Source organism: Parasteatoda tepidariorum, chromosome 5 (assembly GCF_043381705.1).
Source record: "Parasteatoda tepidariorum isolate YZ-2023 chromosome 5, CAS_Ptep_4.0, whole genome shotgun sequence".
Classification (NCBI taxonomy): Eukaryota; Metazoa; Arthropoda; class Arachnida; order Araneae; family Theridiidae; genus Parasteatoda; species Parasteatoda tepidariorum.
The window spans coordinates 49,138,939-49,158,152 of record NC_092208.1 but is presented as its reverse complement, the minus strand read 5'-3'; the positions used below and the strand labels follow the sequence as shown (position 1 = coordinate 49,158,152).

The 19,214-nt window shown below is 28.5% G+C and overlaps 1 protein-coding gene across 7 annotated transcripts in view; it reads right to left on the bottom strand.

Moving 5' to 3' along the window:
- The window catches only part of LOC107445799 (DnaJ heat shock protein family (Hsp40) member B6 mrj), a 53,493-nt gene extending 38,511 nt beyond the window's left edge, over positions 1-14,982 (bottom strand). For 5 of the 7 annotated variants that reach the window (XM_071181434.1, XM_071181431.1, XM_071181429.1 and 2 more), the window contains exon 1: positions 14,823-14,982. The gene's annotated coding sequence lies outside the window, so the exon portion shown is untranslated. The remainder of the gene's footprint in view (positions 1-14,822) is intronic. The other 2 variants (XM_071181428.1, XM_043046813.2) reach the window with 1 other exon arrangement.
- Between the last annotated feature and the right edge of the window lie 4,232 nt (positions 14,983-19,214).

Genomic DNA, 19,214 nt, shown 5'->3' with positions numbered 1-19,214 from the left:
GTATTTTAAGATTCTCCTTTACTCTTTGCTGACAAAATTACGACAATACAATTCTGCACTCAACAGTTTTTGAAAACTATTTAAATTGTATACAGTTGTTTGTTTTTAGACTTTTGATAAATATCTTTGTTTTGGTGCAATTAACGTTAAAAGAACCTTGTAGCATCAGTTTAAACTGTAATTCAATTGAATTTTTAAAAATTTAAAAACTGACAAAAGTGTAGTTTAAAATTACTTATTCAAAACCACAAATCACACAATTTTATTACTTTTAAATTCATTATGATTTTTTTTTATTGAGATTCGATATTCATTTGATGTTTTTTTTTAATTACTCAATACTGTAATAATGATATTTAATTATAAAAATTTAACATTATTTTTATTTCATTTGGAATGAACGGTACAAGTATAAAATGAAAACACTTTTTTCATAAAAATTTCTCAATATAAGAATGAATATGTGAAAACTGATATGATAGTTAAAGAATTTCTAACAGGAATTAAAAACGCAAGAACAAGCCAGCGTATAAAAAGTGTCTCGATATTTAGTAAAGAGAAGGGAAAAAAAGCAATAGTAATGAATGGGAACAAATATTATTTAATGTTAAAAGAAACGCATATATGAAATTGAAATCTGGCGCACTGACAGATAAATAGTCTAAATATTGATTGTCTAGAGAACTAAACTATTGGTGTGAAAATGATTCGCCATAAAATTGACAATATTTCCTTTATCGTTGGCCTATTTCACGTGTTTAAGGAAAACAACAATGGCAATCCTTGTCTCATACCTTCTACCCATTGTTGCGTATCAAATCAATCTTTAATATAAACAGAAGTAATGGAAAATTTGTGTTTAAAAATTTAAAAATGTTCAAGGAATATCTATAAATTTGTCCAAATAAAGCATTGGAACATTTTTAGACGCCTTCGCGAAGTCGTCTCTGGTATCATTATAATTACGCATTTGAGTGACTGGTTTATTAAGATGACGAAAACTCGTTAAAATAGTTTCATTTTTTTTCTTTTTCCTTTTTCATGGCATATCATATAATTTAAGAGAGTGTTTCAGCTTTGTGTAAGGAGACGGAAGAAAGTGATCTATTTATTTTTCGTGATAGGTTGGTAACCACGTGTCGTTTTATTATTTTATTATTGTCGTTTCGTTATTGCATTTTGATTTCATCATATATCCGATTGCAGAGAAATGCTTATCTGCTATTATTGGAAACAAGCTAATTTTGTAAGATTGTTTTTAAATAGTAAGAAACGTATCGTCATCAGTTTGTAGTTTATAAAAAAGTTAGTTCAAACACTTAGAAAAAATTGAGGACCTTTTGATTGTTTTACAAGCATTCATTATTGAATTAAATAAAACCCGTTAAATGAACCAGTATTGTAAAAGTTATGAAGGACGATGATTGAAATAAAAAATGAACTAATAAAATAAAAACATTTATAACGTAAACAAACACTACAAAATGAAAATAAAGCAAAAAAGGAAAATAAAAATTAAATAACTATTTAAAAACAAAAATGTATATTTTATAACTGAAATGTATATTATTGCCATTAATATTTTAAAAATACTTAACTGAAACATTATTATTTACAATAATATTACAAAAATATTTATTTACAACAATATTATATATAATAATACGATTTATATAATAATACGATTTATATAAAAATACATAATTTATGTTGATTTAGAAAATCACGTTTGTGATAAAACTATGTCCCAGTTCCTTCTTTGTTAATTTATCCTACTTATAGAAAGAAAAAAAAAGGAAGAAAAATGATACATACCGTGCTACTTCACAGAATGAATGATCAGTATGCACTGCTAATGCGTTTTATAAATAACTAATTCTTATCATAATTTTCGATAAGCAAAATATTCAGAAGTGAATTAATTAATTTCAAAGTATTAAAGAGTTAATATTGACAAGTGCAAATCGTGTTTTAAGGACTGTTCATATATCAATATGAACATAAAATCAAAGTGAGGATACAATTAATTGTAAAGAACATTTAATTTTCGAAGTCCAATTTATTACCATTTGTAATAAACATTCCATTTTAAAGAATATATTTCCTTTATTTTTGTATTGATTTCGGTTTTTATTTTTTCGAATTTTTGTTATTGTTTGATAATATTGTCTTTAATAATTTCGGGATATACGTGATTACTTCCTTCTATTTTTTAGAAAGTATTAGTCAAAAACAAATCAGTTGCTATTTCTGTTTCTATAGCAACTAAACTTACACATGAAATCGTATTTTCATTCTAACTTCAACTGCAGAATAATAATTTATTCTTTTTCTTTTGTGGTATTAAATTTATCATCTATCCCATACGGACACTAAAGATATTTTTTTTAAACCTTTCTGTCATTATCTAAAAATTCGAAGTTCAACACATTCTACAAAAATAGTTCTTGAAACTAATATTTTATTTCAAATTCTTGTAAAACGTCAAGATAGGGGAAAAAAAGTAAGATTGATGTTCCATTTTTTTTAAAGTAAAAGGTATGAAAAACCAAAATTGAACTATAATCCTCAATGCATTGAAAAATATTTTACAAATAGAACCTTATAAATGATAAAAAATATTTATGATGTTTTCGAAGATAATGTTTTTTATGCATGAGTATATAATAGGATATATATAGGATTGTTAACATTACGATGTCCTAAGTCTTTGAATTTCTTGAATTCGTGTATTGCTAATAGTATCCTCACATATAGAATTTTTAAAAAAAATTCAATAAGCTGTAAATTTATAACGTCTTTAAAAAAATAATAGACAGAAGCTTATGATTAATGATGCTCTTGTTGTCTTTCAAAATAATGAATTTCTATAAATAAAAATTTAGAAGAGCAATCACAATTCGATGAAACATCTCCCAAATTTTCTTTAATTTTACACAAAAGTGCTTTCATATCAATTGTATTTTCTCCTTTGTATTTCAAATTATAATCCCAGTTCATGATGGTTATAATGTTAACGATTATTATATCTTTACTGGATATCTGCAAGTGACGTCATCGAAGGTAAATCGTGGCATTTGTCGATTCAGAAGCCAATCAGTTTCGACAAACCCGCGTGACGTCGCTTACATTTATTCACTTAAATCTGATTTAAATCACACGGTCAGTCATAATCACTTCTTTTTCTCGAGCTGCAAATACCCAATTAAATATATTTTAGGAAAAAAACAAAAGTAAAGAATTTATCTCGTAAAAGTCAAATTTTATTATTTTGATTATGACTAAAAGCAAAATTGAAGAATGACATGCAGTCAACAAAATAAATTTTCGTTTCTTTCAGAAAGGTTTCTCAAGTGTTATGAATGGATGCTTCAAGACTATTTTCTAAACGCGCTTGACGAACTTAAAATGTCAAAAAAAAATTCTATAGCCTACAGATCAGCTCAAGGAGTTAAGTGATTTATCTCCGCAGTTTAATGACGCTCACATAAAGTTACAATGAGCAATAATTCATAATATCTTTACAAAATTTTTAGATCGAAGCTTATTCGAACTGTTTTTGAAAATGATGCGTTTCTATAATTTAATAGAGCTATCACTTTTAGAATTAATCATACTATTACGATGTCTTAACTGATGATGTCTTCGTGTTGTTAATAGATAGTAGGAAGATCTCAGATATTATTAATAAAATTACAATCAATTATAATTTCTTTAAAATATTTTAAGATGGATGCTTATGAAAATCTCTCTGAAATGCATGCTAATATAATATCATCCATACGTAGAACACCGAATTCCAGCATCACTGACAGCGGTCAGTAGGCGGGTGGGTGTCCACTTTGATCAGCCTGCATAGGGACCGAGGGTGTGTGTGGTATAGGTCCTCGTTAAACTGTTTACCGTAAAGTTCTCGACTTCTCGCGCAGGTCATCGGGCTACCAAAGCAGGGGAGCCATTGCCTCTGCAGAGTATCAAAATTGCGATGGCATGTCTTCGGATCATACTCATGGGTGTTTCCCAGACCGTCGCTAATAGCCCAATGTGCAACACTAGTAAATAAAGTACCTACCTACCTACCATAAATAGATAGTTAAGGCGATTGCATTGGATTAACAATATTAAGCTGTGCTAACTCATGAAAAATTATAACTATAAATTCTTATATGTCTAGGATATACTTGCCAATAGGATAAATCATTAAGATAAATTCATAATTTCTCTTAAAGTTTTGTGATCGAATTTTGATAATATGACACTCACATAAGTGAGATTGAATGTGTCGCATTTTATTGCAATATATTAAAAACATTGTCCCAATAAATATTGCAAAGGTACTCCAAATTGAAATTTAGCCTGTCTCGTTAAAGAGATAAGCAACTGAATAGTTTATATTCATGACTATTATATGTTGTAGATATGAGGGACTAAAAACAGTGAAAAAGAATGTTACACTGTAATAAAATTCCCGATAAAAATTACGGGCAAGCAGAATAGCAGCACTTTTTACTGTTAAATCCATTTTTACCGGAACATGCTACGGAACAAAAATCTGATATACTTTAATTTTTACAGTAATAATTACCGTAAAATCCCTGAATTATTCTAAATAAATATATATAAAAATTACGGTACAATATTTTACTGTAAAAATGGATGGTGCTCCCAAAGTGCCGGTACTTTATACAGTAATTTAATCTGAAATTTTTTACAGTGTATATTAAATTTCTTAAAATTGAAATTTAGTTTTCGTCTAACATACAGGACTAACAGCAGTGGGATGCACTTATTAGGAATATTTGTAAGTAGACTTTTGCATTTTTTAACTTTACGTTTCGTTATGCTAAATTACTTTAAGCGGGAATTTAGATTTTTTATTTATTTATTTTTTGATGCCAAAAATTTTTGAAAACAAGAGATATCTTTTTTTATACAAAAAATTATGATAAGTGCTCGCCGTGTTGTTGATTGAGGAGTCTTGGTGAGTGGCATTAATAGATCAAAAAATAAGAGTTACTGACACCATTTAAAAGGCGTCTCAGTCTTTAAAAAGAAGGTCAATTCCATTCTGGGAAGAAAGTCTATTCTTGACCTTCAACTTAAAATCATTAGCCAAAGTGGATTTTTTTTAAAACAACTATGAAAATAATACTTGATATTTTACTCGAAAATATTATTTATATGCGTTGCACGTTTTACGTTTGATTTGGCTCAAAACTGTTAAAAATAGTTATTACAGTATACATTAGCACAATAACAACTGCAATTAGTACATGGTCCAAACTATCACATTGGCAGAAAAATAAAAAGAAATAAACGCAATTTAACAATTGTTACTGTAAAATAACAAAATCGATCCAGTATAAGTACTAGCACTTTGTCGCAGTTGGTTAAAGCACCATTCACACCACTGGTGGAAAGTTGGCGGTTGTGAGTTCGATCCTGGCAGTTGACCAAACAACCTCGTATGTGCGCAGAAAGGTGTATGTTATATCTGACGTGCCTGAAAGTCCTCTCAATGGTAGTGGTGTGGCAATTAAGTGAGGGAGGGTACTAGCTCAGTCGCTGTCCACGTCGTCAGACCGGGATCAAAATTACGTGCCATGCCGATTATGGCCACTAAAAGATAGAGCTCTAGAACAGTACTAGGCCATGGTTGTGTACAAATATATTAGTGTGATATCTACTAATATAGTTGGACATATATGTAGATAAAAATAATAATATTCTGCATTACCTGTTATAACCTATTGATAACGGTTTGAGTGCAATCCTTAAAGTAAGGACAACGATTACTCTTTACGGATAGAAAATGTGTTGTCAGTAATTTCTAAAAGAAAGATTGCACTGTAAGAAACAGCGAACTACAAGAAACAAGGAACGTACTCATAAGAAACAATTAGCAACTTTCAGGTGACAGGAAAATAAAAGGAACTTTAGCACATCAAATTGAGAAAATGCTAATCAACGTCCTTCTCTAGGAGAATTTATATTTTCCATTTCTTTTCAAATTCAAAAATTAGAATAATTTTTAACTGAAGGGAGATTTATCATAATACGCGATTAGCCATGAGTCACAGTCCAATTAATTAAAACTGTTCAATGCATAGAGCTGTAATACAAATAAACCAAGCCGGCAGTTCTATCGTTCTTAAGAACGTTCATTCGATAAAATAGAATAAAAAATCGATTATTATTATTTTTTTTTTTGTATTTATAGTTTCACAATTATTGAATTCAAATGTAAAGACTATATAATATTTGATTAATTTAATAATTCGAAATTTAATGATTGCATAAGCACTTGCATTTAATGATAGATTGCATATTTAATGGTGGCTTTAGTTACTCTTTATTTAATGATTAATATAATTTCTCAACATTTGTTGATCGCAGCAAGTGAAATTTAGAAAAATTTCTTTAAATTTTTTTTCAACAATATTTTATAAGTTTTAAGAGCAAAATATAGATTGAATTTATATTATAATATACTTTGGTTTTCATAAATTTCAAACTTATCAGTTTTTTATTAATTTAAAACCTAAATTTTTAAACCAATCAAGAAACAAACTTTAAGATGTATGCATTTCAATGATTTATTTTTCTTTGCATAGATGAAACATTTCTAAGTACGTTTTTGTGTTCATAGAGCGGAAAGGAAAAGCAACAATACAAATATGTTTCTCATCTACTTATGAACTTTTGTGAACTCATAACATCATTATACAGTAAATGTAAAGAGATCAGGAGATATAACATATGATATATCACCTCACAAATATCTGATTTTCAAGCAGATAAAAACAATTATTCAACGCATAGACACAATCCCAACAAAATAAACCTATAAAATCATCTTGAACAATAGAGACCACCTGCAAAAATGGCGACGTAGGTTTCAAATTTACAATCAAATCTCTTCACTGTTAACTTTATAAGCTGTAAGAAGAATAAACTCGTGGAAATCCTAACATGGATACAACACACTATACTCGGAGGTCTGATAAGATTCGTAAAACATTTATTACTTTCCGTACGTCGAACTTTTTCACCTCCTTTAAAGAGGTGGAAAACACACCTGATTTCTTTTTTTACCTGTCAGCAAACGATACCTTGTAACAATAATTTGTTGTTCTTTCGCTTTTGCATATTATTGTTATTTTGTTCTTCAAATGTTTTTTTGTATTTGGAGTGGAATATTCTTAAATTATATGTGTAATTATAACAAGGAGCACTGCACATGATTTAAAAGGAAGATTCAAATTTAGATTTATTATTTTTAAATACCCGATTAGGATTAAATAATAATAACAATAATTTAATTTGATTATTCGGTAAAAGTTTTAAATTTTCTTACATCAAGATTAATGTAATTTTTTATTGCTATCACTTTTTCTGAAAAATTCATAAGTTATTTGGAACAAGTTTAATGTCATAGCAGCGTAATGTAAGTTCGGTAAATTGACAAAACTTCATTTCTCATTTTTTAAAAAACAAAACTGTAATAACAAACAATCTATACTTTCATATTAGAAAGTAAAATAACTGAAGTCATATTTTTAAAATAAATATGTTAAAATTTGCATTGCATCTCATTAACTAGTATTGCAGATTAATTGGCTGCAAAAATCTTTATTTTGATTACATTACATATTTCTTTTCTTTTGATCTGGTCTTTTGATTATAATATATAACACTTTCTGTCAGTGCTATAGAGCAGGGGTTTCCGACTTACATGAGGCCGGGGGCCAGAATTAAAAACACGAATCAAATGGCGGGCCGCAAGTTTATCAAAATTTTATGTAGGCCTTTTTTATGTTTGAAGGGACATAAAATATTACTGTCAGATTTTTACAAAACAAAAAGTTATACAAAACAAAAATATTGAATTACAAATCAAAATAAGAAGTAGATTTTTGTTTGTTTGTTTGTTTTGTTCATTTACGTCGCACTAGAGCTGCACAATGGGCTATTGGCGACGGTCTGGAAAACATCCCTGGGGATGATCCGAAGACATGCCATCACAATTTTGATTCTCCGCAGAGGGGATGGCACCCCCGCTTCGGTAGCCCGACGACCTGCACGCAAAGTTGAGCACTATACGATAGAACAGTTTAACGAGGACCAATACCGCAATACCCTCGCCCTCGGTCCCTACGCAGACTGATCCAAGTGAACACTGTCCACCCACGCATTGTCCGCAGCCAGTGATGCTTGACTTCGGTGATCTGCTAGGAACCGCGTCTTAACGATCAGTCCGCTGCGGGACAAGAAGTAGATTTTTAAAAATATTTAATTGTTATTAATAACATTTAAAAAAATATTAAATCAATAATAAAAATTCGGGCTACAAAAACTTTAATGCGCACCCATGTATTAAGCAATTAATGTAATAAGATATCTAATTGTTGAGATCTAAAGTTTTAAAAAGTTTGGTATTAAAACTTACATAGTAGTAGCACTCAAAATATTCAATGAGAAAATTGAGGTTTGTCTGCTGCAACCACCAGAGGATATATATTTACATTTTAAATGTAAAATTTACAAATGTGTGTGTACAAATTTTCGTCCAAAATGAGTGGTTTCAAAAAGTTAAATAGGAGAATTTCTTCGAGAAAAATTCTGATAAGCACATGCTAAATTATATTCACAAAATACAAAAAAAACTAATATAAAAAAGAGCAACATACACAATTATTTTTGTATTTTAATAAATATTTTCTTGGGTGCAAAACCTGAGAAATAAATTTCATTGCACCTTTGGTATGTTAAATTTCACAGAAACGAAGAAATTAGGATTTTATTAACGAGAAAAGTATTTTAAACCCATATAGACTTTTTACGAAAATTGTCAGCAAAAAAATGACAGCTAATATATAGTTCGCGGGCCACAAAAAAAGGCCTCACTGGCCGGATGCGACCCCCGGGCCGCTAGTTGGAAACCCCTGTTATAGAGTATTATTAAGTGCTTAATATTTTATATACACTTGTTTAAATATTTATTTATAAATAAAATTAATTAAATGAATAATATTTTAATAGACAAACTATGGGTTCTTATGAACAAACATGAACCAGCCAAGAGTCAGATGAAAAATGCAATGATGGTCAGAAAAAGAAAGAAAAAAATAATAATTTTGACAGCTTAGCTTTATAAAAATGACATATAAAAATGACAGCTTAGCTTTTTCGTTATGCAAAGAGTTTTTAACTAACGATTTTGTAAATGGTGAGTTTTCATAATCGTTTTCAAATTTCCGATGACTAATTTTCATTAATGAATAAAATAAGGCGTATCAAGAAGCTTTTTGTGGTTATAACTAATAATCCAGAATTTGAAAACGATTTTGAAAACTCACCATTTACAAAATCGTTAGTTAAAAACATTTTGCATAAAGGAAAAGCTAAGCTGTCCTATAAAAATGATTTATCTTTTTTTTTTTTTATCTGATCATCATTGCATTTTTCATCTGACTCTTTGCTGGTTCATGTTTGTTCATAAGAACCCATAGTTTGTTTATCAAAATATTATTCATTTAATTAAAATATTATTTATTAAAATATTTCATTTAATTTATATTTCAATTAAGATATTTCATTTAATTAAAATATTATTTATTAAAATATTATTCATTAAAATTATTTTCAAATTCTTGACACCTAATTTTCATTAATGAATAAAATAAAGCGTATCAAGCGTATCACTAATAACAGTAGTTACAAAAATTACTTATAAATTTTTCAAATTTCGAAAATTAATTTAACATATTTTTCTTAGAAAATATGAAAAAATAGCATTTTGTATTTTCCTACTTCATGAACTTTAAATAAATTTATTTGCAATAGACATTAGTTTAAAAATTACAAACAAAATTCACAACAAATTTTTAATAGTGTTAACGTTTCTATACAAATTTTACTTTCTTTGCCTGTTGCAGGTAAATAAATAAGTGGGCGATTCATTGTTCTATTACTAAAACATACTTAACCTATCACACTAAAACAAAACTTAAAACAACGACAAAAAAGAACATTTTATTTTCAAACGATAAAATTTTGAAAGCTTCGAATTTTCAAAACTTGTTTATCTCTGACAACGTGAATAATTACAAATTTGTGAAATAATTGTTTTTCCTCGAAAGACCCTGGTGAAAAAAACATTAATCATTAAAATTTCGAGTAGCATTTGTTTTTATTTATTTAACCGAAATTTTGTCGACATTGTTCATTGAACCAGTTATCTAAGAATTGGCTAACCAGACAGAGAATTAAAAAAAAAAAGAAAGCTGTGGGTGAACGAAACAAAACGCCTTAAATATGGGAAGTGGGCGTCTTCAGTAGGATTATTTAATATTTAGATTTGTGGGTAAGTACTGACAGACAGCTAGAAGCTTGAAAAAAAAAGTATGCATTAACCCTCATTAATGAATTTAATTAATAGCAGAATCTGATCATTGGAATTTTTCATAGTATAATAAAATAAAAAAAATTCAGCGTCTTACGGCACAGTTTTATATGTTATATATATATTTTTTATTTTATTATTTCAATTTTTTATTCCTTTGATCACATTTATCATAATGAAGAAAATTGTTCTCATTCAATAGAAAAGTCACATGATATCATAGGGTAAAATTAATGGTTCTCACAGATCACACAGTGCCGGATTAAGCGCACGCTGGGCCCGAGACCATTCAAATTTTTGGGCCTCTTAGATTGAATTTTTTTTCCTCATATATTTTTTACTTATTCAAATATAAAAGTATTTATGTATTTTTTCNACAGCTAGAAGCTTGAAAAAAAAAGTATGCATTAACCCTCATTAATGAATTTAATTAATAGCAGAATCTGATCATTAGAATTTTTCATAGTATAATAAAATAAAAAAAATTCAGCGTCTTACGGCACAGTCTTATATGATAAATATTTATTTTTTATTTAAAATTTTTTATTCCTTTGATCACATTTATCATAATTAAGAAAATTGTTCTTATTCAATAGAAAAGTCACATGATATCATAGGGTAAAATTAATGGTCGCACGGACCACACAGTGTCGGATTAAGCGCACGAGGGGCCCTAGACCATTCAAATTTTTGGGGCCCTTAGAATAAATCTTTTTTTTCCGTAGATTTTTTACTTATTCAAATATAAAAGTATTTATGTATTTTTTCATTTAAGAAAGCATATTTAAAATTAAAATAAATAATAATAAACTGAATTGTACTTCATTTTGTTAAATTAGAACTAAAAAACAATCATAACAATTTGAAAAAATTCGAAATTTATTTAACACTTTACAAAATCAACGCTACTATAAAATTGGTATTCGAAAATCTTTTTTTCTGCTCTTGCGATCAAGAAACTCATCTATAATGTTATCAAAATTAATTTCACGGAGAGCATCTTAATTTTTTAAAATTTATTTTCAAAAAATAAATTTTCAGGGGGCCCTTAATCATTGGGGGCTCCAGGCCATGGCCTAGTCTGGCCTAATGGGTAATCCAGCACTGCGACCACAGAGCGACGAAAGATAACAAATAGCAATTAAAAAATTTCTTGCCAGTCGCCACCCCATCTCCAATTTTTTCCCCAAAAATGCACCCCATGTGCATTTTATTATTATTTCTTTAATAAATATGAAATAAATACGAATATTTCTTAATATTCTGAAAGTTAATTTACTTCCGTATTGTTTCTTATTTTTCGTTTTTTTATAGATATAATTTTTAGATTTGAACTTAGTAATGATTTTCATACTTTGAGAAATACTTGAAGAAATGCCTGATCATCATCGTATCATCATAGTTGGCCAGACAGCCCAATGTGAGCCAATGCATTACTCTGAAAATTTCTCCATGACGACTTCCGATTTTAAAGAAATGCCTAGCATTATCAATATCAACAGTTGTTTTTAAAGATTAAATTTTTCCATCCTCGAAAAAGTTGCCACATATAATAAAAATATGGTGATTGCTAAAAATGTTACAGCTGGTACAACAATTTCATAACTGGCAAGGAGGAAAATTTCCTTCTTTTGACCTGTACATGATGTGATAATTGATGATTGAAAATCTACATATCCTTGCCGGTACCAGTATAATGTAAATAAAAGTTATAACTGTATTTACCTGTAATATTAGTTTATTTTCCTTTCTTAACTGTATTATCTGTTATTATTACATTGTGTATTTTAACTGATATTTGAATTTAAGAACTAAAGATCAAAAGTGTTGTTTTTAGTCCTAGATTTTTATGATGCAGCATTTTAGGATAAAGATATTAAATTATTGCTTTACAATTACTAAACGGTAAATAAATTATGTTTACTTTTTAATAATCTTTAATTAATTTCATAATAAATTTCATGCATAACTGAGTCCAATTAACCGTTCGAAATTAGAACAATGAATATAAATTCTAGATAAATATTAATAAATACCTTTTCGCCCTACTACTTATATAATCTATTCGGTGAAAAATATTTCATAAGTTTCTATAGTCGCCTAAAATTTAAAATACAAATTTGTGGATGAAGTTGAGATAGTAACCGAACAAAATTATTAAATTAGGTTAGGTACTGAAAAAATTAAAAATTAATCAGTAGAAACAAATGTTTATTAATAAATAAAAAAATGTTTGAATTGAATAATTAGTAATTTTGGTTTAATTTCAGTAATGTTTGTGGTCAAAGACGAAAATGATTGCGAAGAAATTTTGTTTGCGTTGACTGGTGCAGCATACAGAAGTCGGAGCCCCAAAGCTAGAGCATAAAATTTTAATAACCCATAGTAACAAGTGATAACATTTTATAATATATCTTTTCATTATTTAACTACAGAACAATTTAAACTAGTTTTAATCAATCGATATTTATAAAAAAAAATTTCGTAGGATTCTTTTTAATTTCAAGCTTTTTTGATATCGTAGAAAGTAATATCTGGAGAAAAAAAAGTCAATTCGTTTCTTTTGTTTACGTGTAGAAAGCAGGTAAACCGATAGGGAAAAAAAATATTTAATTTCTCTCTAAACAATTAACTATATTAAAAAAATTTTTTTTGTCATATTTGAATATTTGGAGCACAGAGTGAAAGTGCAACAAATTGCATACACTGAATCAGCGAAATTATTTCCTTTTTACTTCACATAAAAATTGTTCCTTTCATCAATATGAGAACAAATGATATGTGATATACTTCAATTTTTATAATTTAATATATTCCTATGATTAAATTGCGATGAGCGAAACAGAAACATTCTTATCTCTCAGAAGCTTCATTTATTTCCTTTTTATTATCAAAAGAAAGTGAAAACGAGAACACTAGTTCAAGGTGAATCATTTCTTCCGTTTATGGTTTGGCGGCTATGTCTAGCTTCCAGTTTTATTTCCCTCTCTCCTTTCATGGAATACCATCTGAATAAACTATGCCAACTATATAAAATTTTGAAACTTTCTTTTTCTTTCTACCAGAAAAGTGTTAGTATTTTAATTAAACAGATTACTAATTTAACCATTCATTACTAGTTATATCATTTCAAAATTATCCGTAGTTAACTCAATAATAAGCATAACAAAAAAATGAAGTCAAAGCGCTTATCAGTGTTTCTGTTAAAGAGCGTAAAAACAAAAAACTAATAAATAATTAAAAATTTCGAAATGGCGGTCATCGAACTTAAACATTAAAAGCACACGATGTTAAAGTGAATGTCAAATGAATTAATAAAGCTAAGTTAAAACATCATTTAGTTGTCTTTGAACTGTGAAATGAAAAGGTTTTCGAGAAACCTATAGAAAAACGTAGTAAAATATTTAAATTTTAAATGTTGCATTAAAGTATGTATAAGGATATTTTCCGGTTGTAGAGCTTATACTATTACTTATACTTATGTACAATTACTTATAATGTTTTAAAATTTATATTACACTCTCAACTATTTACTATTATTTATTATTTTCTTATACTTAGGTACTATCACTCATACTATTCTCATACTTATACTATTTATACTACACTCATACTATACTTATACTATACTTACACTTTGTTTTTACTATTCTTAAACTATGCTATGCTAAAGAGTTTTTGGTTACATGAGTTAAAATTGCAGATCGCAGATATTGTGCATTGCCATATATCACTCTAGTTCAAATAAGGATAACGCTACAGAAACTAAGTAGCTATGTAATCACTACAGACTGTTATTGTATGTTATTTTTAAAGGTTTTCTAAAATCTTTTTTATTTTTAATAGCTGAACAAATGAAATTTAAGACTCCAATGCCGATAAAGTTTAAAATAATAATAAGTAAGGAAAACGATAAACAGATATTTCCTTTTAATAATAGACAAGTTGACACACATATGACATGTATTTCAATGCTTGAAAATAGATTTTCTAAAAAATCGTTTGCGTCATTTGTAAAATGCACTTTCATTATTAAATAAGTCTAAAACGATTTATAAACCTACAAATAATTAAAGATATATTTTTCAATACATTCAGCTGCTTATTTTTTCTTCCACGCTCCTTTATCATTCACTTTTATTTACTCAAGATTGTCGCGTGTAACCATCAACAAATTCATTTATAAAAACTTTTTTTTTGCATGTAAAAAAAATTTTCTCAGAAAATTTTTTTTAAATTTTTTATAGGCATCTTTTGGTAATCGAGAATAAGAATAACATTCTTATCAATTTGAAATAAATAGCTATTTCAAATTTTATAACCATATAAATATATGACCAGTGAGAAATATGATCAGCAGTACATTAACATACCCATGCGTCATATTTAGCAACAAATAAACAGGATAAATACTTACTGGAGGCCTTCATCCGTAACGTAACCTTTTAACTAAATAAAAAATAAATAGTGGAAAGGTCAATACTCTTGGGTCATAAGACAACTTTCCCAGAATTCCATGGCCTTTTTGCCCTGCTCTTCGTAGGAAATCGAATTGAAACTGAAAGGAAAGGCTGGATCTGTGGGTTGATCAGATGATGATGAAATGAAAACGATCTTTTGATACATGTGTAGGAATAACAGGAATTTCGCGTGTGATTTTTCGATGACGTCATAGACAAATTAAATGCCCGATGTTGTGGTGAGCATTTAAAAAGAAGTGAAATGGTGGAAATTGTTTCAAATTGGTATTTTATCTCAGTGTGTGAAATCCGGGTAAGGAGTCCATATATAAACCATTGAATCACACAAGTTATACATAACATATTTCAAGAATTGTTTTTTGGTGTTGTAGTTGTCAAATGGCGTTCTATCTTAATAGTTTGAGTTAACAATTTAACAAATGAAACAGTTCGTAAATAAAAAAAAAAAAAGGTTGAGTAATTAAAAAAATTTCTACATATCCACATATCACCGGATTTCCGTACCCGGTGATAATGATATGATCTACATCTTCAAGGAAGAAGTTTTACTACATAGTACTAGAAGTTTTCGGGAGCTAGGAAATAGCCTTGTTAAATTTTTGAAACCTGTAATGCTATTTAAAACCAATCAATCATCCATCATATACTTAATATTTTGGCTGCCTTTATATAATTACTTTAAAGAAAAGTGTCATTTTTTTTGAAGAGGCAATTTTTTTGATTATATTATATATCTATCTATCTATCTATCTATCTATCTATCGNTCTATATATATATATATATATATAATTTTTCTTTTAACAATGTTTAGAATAAATGCATGGAGGAAAGAGAACATTTATTTATGAAAATTGCATTTGTGTTTCCCATCGCATTTTTTAAATCAAAATATAATATATGAATTCGCTAATAAAGATTTATTTCCTCAATAATTATTTTTCTCCAATAATCATCATCAGCGCTTAAAATAGATAATTTTAGTTTTCATATTAGAGTAAACAGTAAATGGAAGCAATTCTTAGATTTTAATATTTAATTTTTTAATAGCCAAAAAAATTGTGAATTGTAAGGTATAACAACCTTTGCATCACTTTAAAGAATATATTTTTAATTGGCAAAATACAGAATATGAACGAAATCGGAATGTTTCTAATAAAATTAGAATTTTTGATTTTTTAAAAATTCAAAAACTTAGAAACGATAAAAATTTTGTATTTTGACATTTAAAATTACATTCTCAAAACTGCTGCGAAATTTTGCATAGATGACAATAGGGTTGAAGTTAGTAGAAATAATGAGGCGCCACATTTTTTATGAAAAAAAAATGTGAATTCGAATGAGGATTGTAAGGTACTGTAAAGTTTCTTATCGTCAATAAAAAAAATTATAATTTCAAAAAGTGGAAAAAACGCGAGCATATCTTTATTCAATAATTATTTTTCAGCAAATTATAAATAGTGGTTCAAATTTTAGAGCTCTCTTATAATTTTTTCAAAAGTTGAGTTGTTGTCAATGCACAAAAATGCAGTGTTATGTACAGTGAGCAAACAAATAAATACCATGAATTACTTTTGATCTTAGTACTACTTATTGAAACTCAATCTTAATCTTAATAGTACGCGGGCCTAACCTTAAATATGGTAATTAATTAGTGCGGACGATATTTCACATTACGAATCAGCCGCATTCTGATCCTTGGTCCTAAAAATGTGGAAGTAGCCGAGCTGCAATTTCGCAACCGTCCTTGAACAGCCGGCCCAATTTTATGTTTATGACTATCAATGTTCAACCCTTGTAATTTGGAACCCAATCCAGAAGACAAAGGAACATGGATCAAGTATTAGGAGAAATTTTGCCTTCGTGAAATTTTGCCTTTTTGATAGTACTCACCCGCATTTACTTTGTAGGGAGAGGAAAACCTCCGAAACATCTCACGGTCAGTACGACTGGGGTCCCCTATAGGGGATTCTAACTTATGATATCTCTACTACTCAGGACAATGCATAATGAGGCTAGGACTGCAATTTGAAAAATGAGTCCCAATAATTTGGTCAAGAGTTGATAATAGTAAAGACCCCTTAATGTTAATTTTACTTGTTGCGTATTTCGCTATATCTCGAAAATATTTTCAACGAATTAAAAAATTTCTGCATATAATTTTTAAATTCGTTTATTCAAAGTTTCAAAATAATGATACAAAAATAATTTTAATAATTTATTATTATTTTAATGATTAATTACATTAAATTAATATATTATTTTAAAATAGTCGAAAAAAGTTTGAATTTTAAGATATACAATTTTTAAATCATTTTAAAGAATGTAATTTTATAAATAAATAGGAAATTTGAACGAAATCCATCAAAAATTCTTGAGAAATCAAATTTTAACGATACGACTTTTTTTAAAAAATTAGATAAATCAGATTCTATTCGACCGACAACGACAGAGCCTTCCTCTCTACCCTGTGACCCTTCCGTTCCTAGGGTAGAACAAGTCCCGCTGCGGTCAGTGTGCGGGTGGGTGGCCACTTGGATCAGTCTGCGTAGGGACTGAGGGTGTGCGGTATTGATCCTCGTTAAATTGTTCTTCCTTAAAGTGCTTGACTTTCTATGCAGGTCGTCTGTCTACCGAAGCGGGGTGCCATCAGCTCTGCAGAGAATCAAAATTGTGATGACATGCCTTCGGATCATCCTCGGGGATGTTTCCCAGACCGTCGCCAACAGCCCATTGTGCAGCTCTAGTGCGACGTAAATTAACAACAACAACAACCTAGGGTAGAACGGAAGGGTCAGAGGGATACCGAGTTTAAGGACTTTTTTACGAGTTAAGAATTTGAAACTGTAAATGTAATTATTACTAATAAATAATCCATTATTTATTTAATATTTCAGTTATATGTTTAAAAAGTTATTTGAGTAAATTACCAGTAAAAAAAATAATAAAATTTGAGAAAAAAAATATATATACATTTATTCTAATAGAAAAATATCGAATAAGTTATGGTAAAGATTCTCATTTATAAGCAAATTGCATTAGTATTTCTCGTCGAACTCTAGAAAGAGATGTGTTTTCCTGATAATCATTCTCAACGTAAATAAGTATTCAACCTAATATTAGTCATATATATATGTATTGCTTTTTGTATGGACTGGACTAAAATATGTTTTTAAAAATTTTCTATAAATATCTCAAAACATATTTGGTTTTGTTTTTGAAAAATATGACGCCCATATTTTAATATGAAACCAATTTAAAATCAAAAAATTAAACCAATTTAATTCAAAAAAAATTATAAAAAATTCGCAATGTGCTTATCCTTATATTATTTCTTTATTTGTACTGCTTTTTTCGTGGATTTGGCTAAAAAAGATTATAAGAATTTCCTATAAATATTTTAAACCATATATGGGTGTTTTACATAAAACCAATTTCAAATAAATTTCTTGATTCTAAAAATTATAAGAAATTCGCAAAATGTCCCCTCCAATACTACTTCTTAGTTAGTAATATTCTAATAATCTAAATAATATTCTTAGTACAAATCGTTTTTTGAAATATTTTCTATAAATATTTCAAAACATATATGGATATTTTTGGAAAATATAACACCCATATTTTGAGAGGAAACCAGTTTCAAATAAATTTCATGTTTTAAAAAATTATAAGAATTCGCATTGCATTCAATATTATATCTGTTTTTGTAGTGCTTTTTTGCATGAATTGAACTAAAAAAGGTATTTTTAAACATTTTCTATAAATATTTCAAACCATATGTGAGTGTTTTTTAAAAAATATGACGCTTATATTTTATACCCGTCGTTGAACAGCCGCCCCAATTTTGGGTTTACAACTACTAATGTTCAACTCCGCAGCCTTGTAATTTTAAAACAATCGAGAAGACAAGGAAACTCCTGGGTCAGTATCCCCAGAGGTATTGATGCGCTCATATTTTAATACGAAACCAGTTTCAAAGGAATCACATGATTAAAAAAATTATTGTTAATTAAAATTTGGAAAGTGTCAAGCGTCCCTTCTCCTACGACGCCTATGATATGGCTCCTATTACGAACTGCTTCATTTTGCACGAATTGCTTTTATGCATGATCATATAAGCGAATCAGATGCAGTGAGTAAATATTTCCCACCAATCCGGCTCTCATTCACATGCGTTTTTACGCATGAATTTTATCGCATATTTTATCGCATATGTGAATCGCTCGCAGTGACGCATCCATTAGGTTTTGCTTGCAGTCTGAACGATCCCTTTCCTAGAAAAGAATTCCGAAACTAAATCGCAGCGTTTAGCTTACTTTGATATCACAGT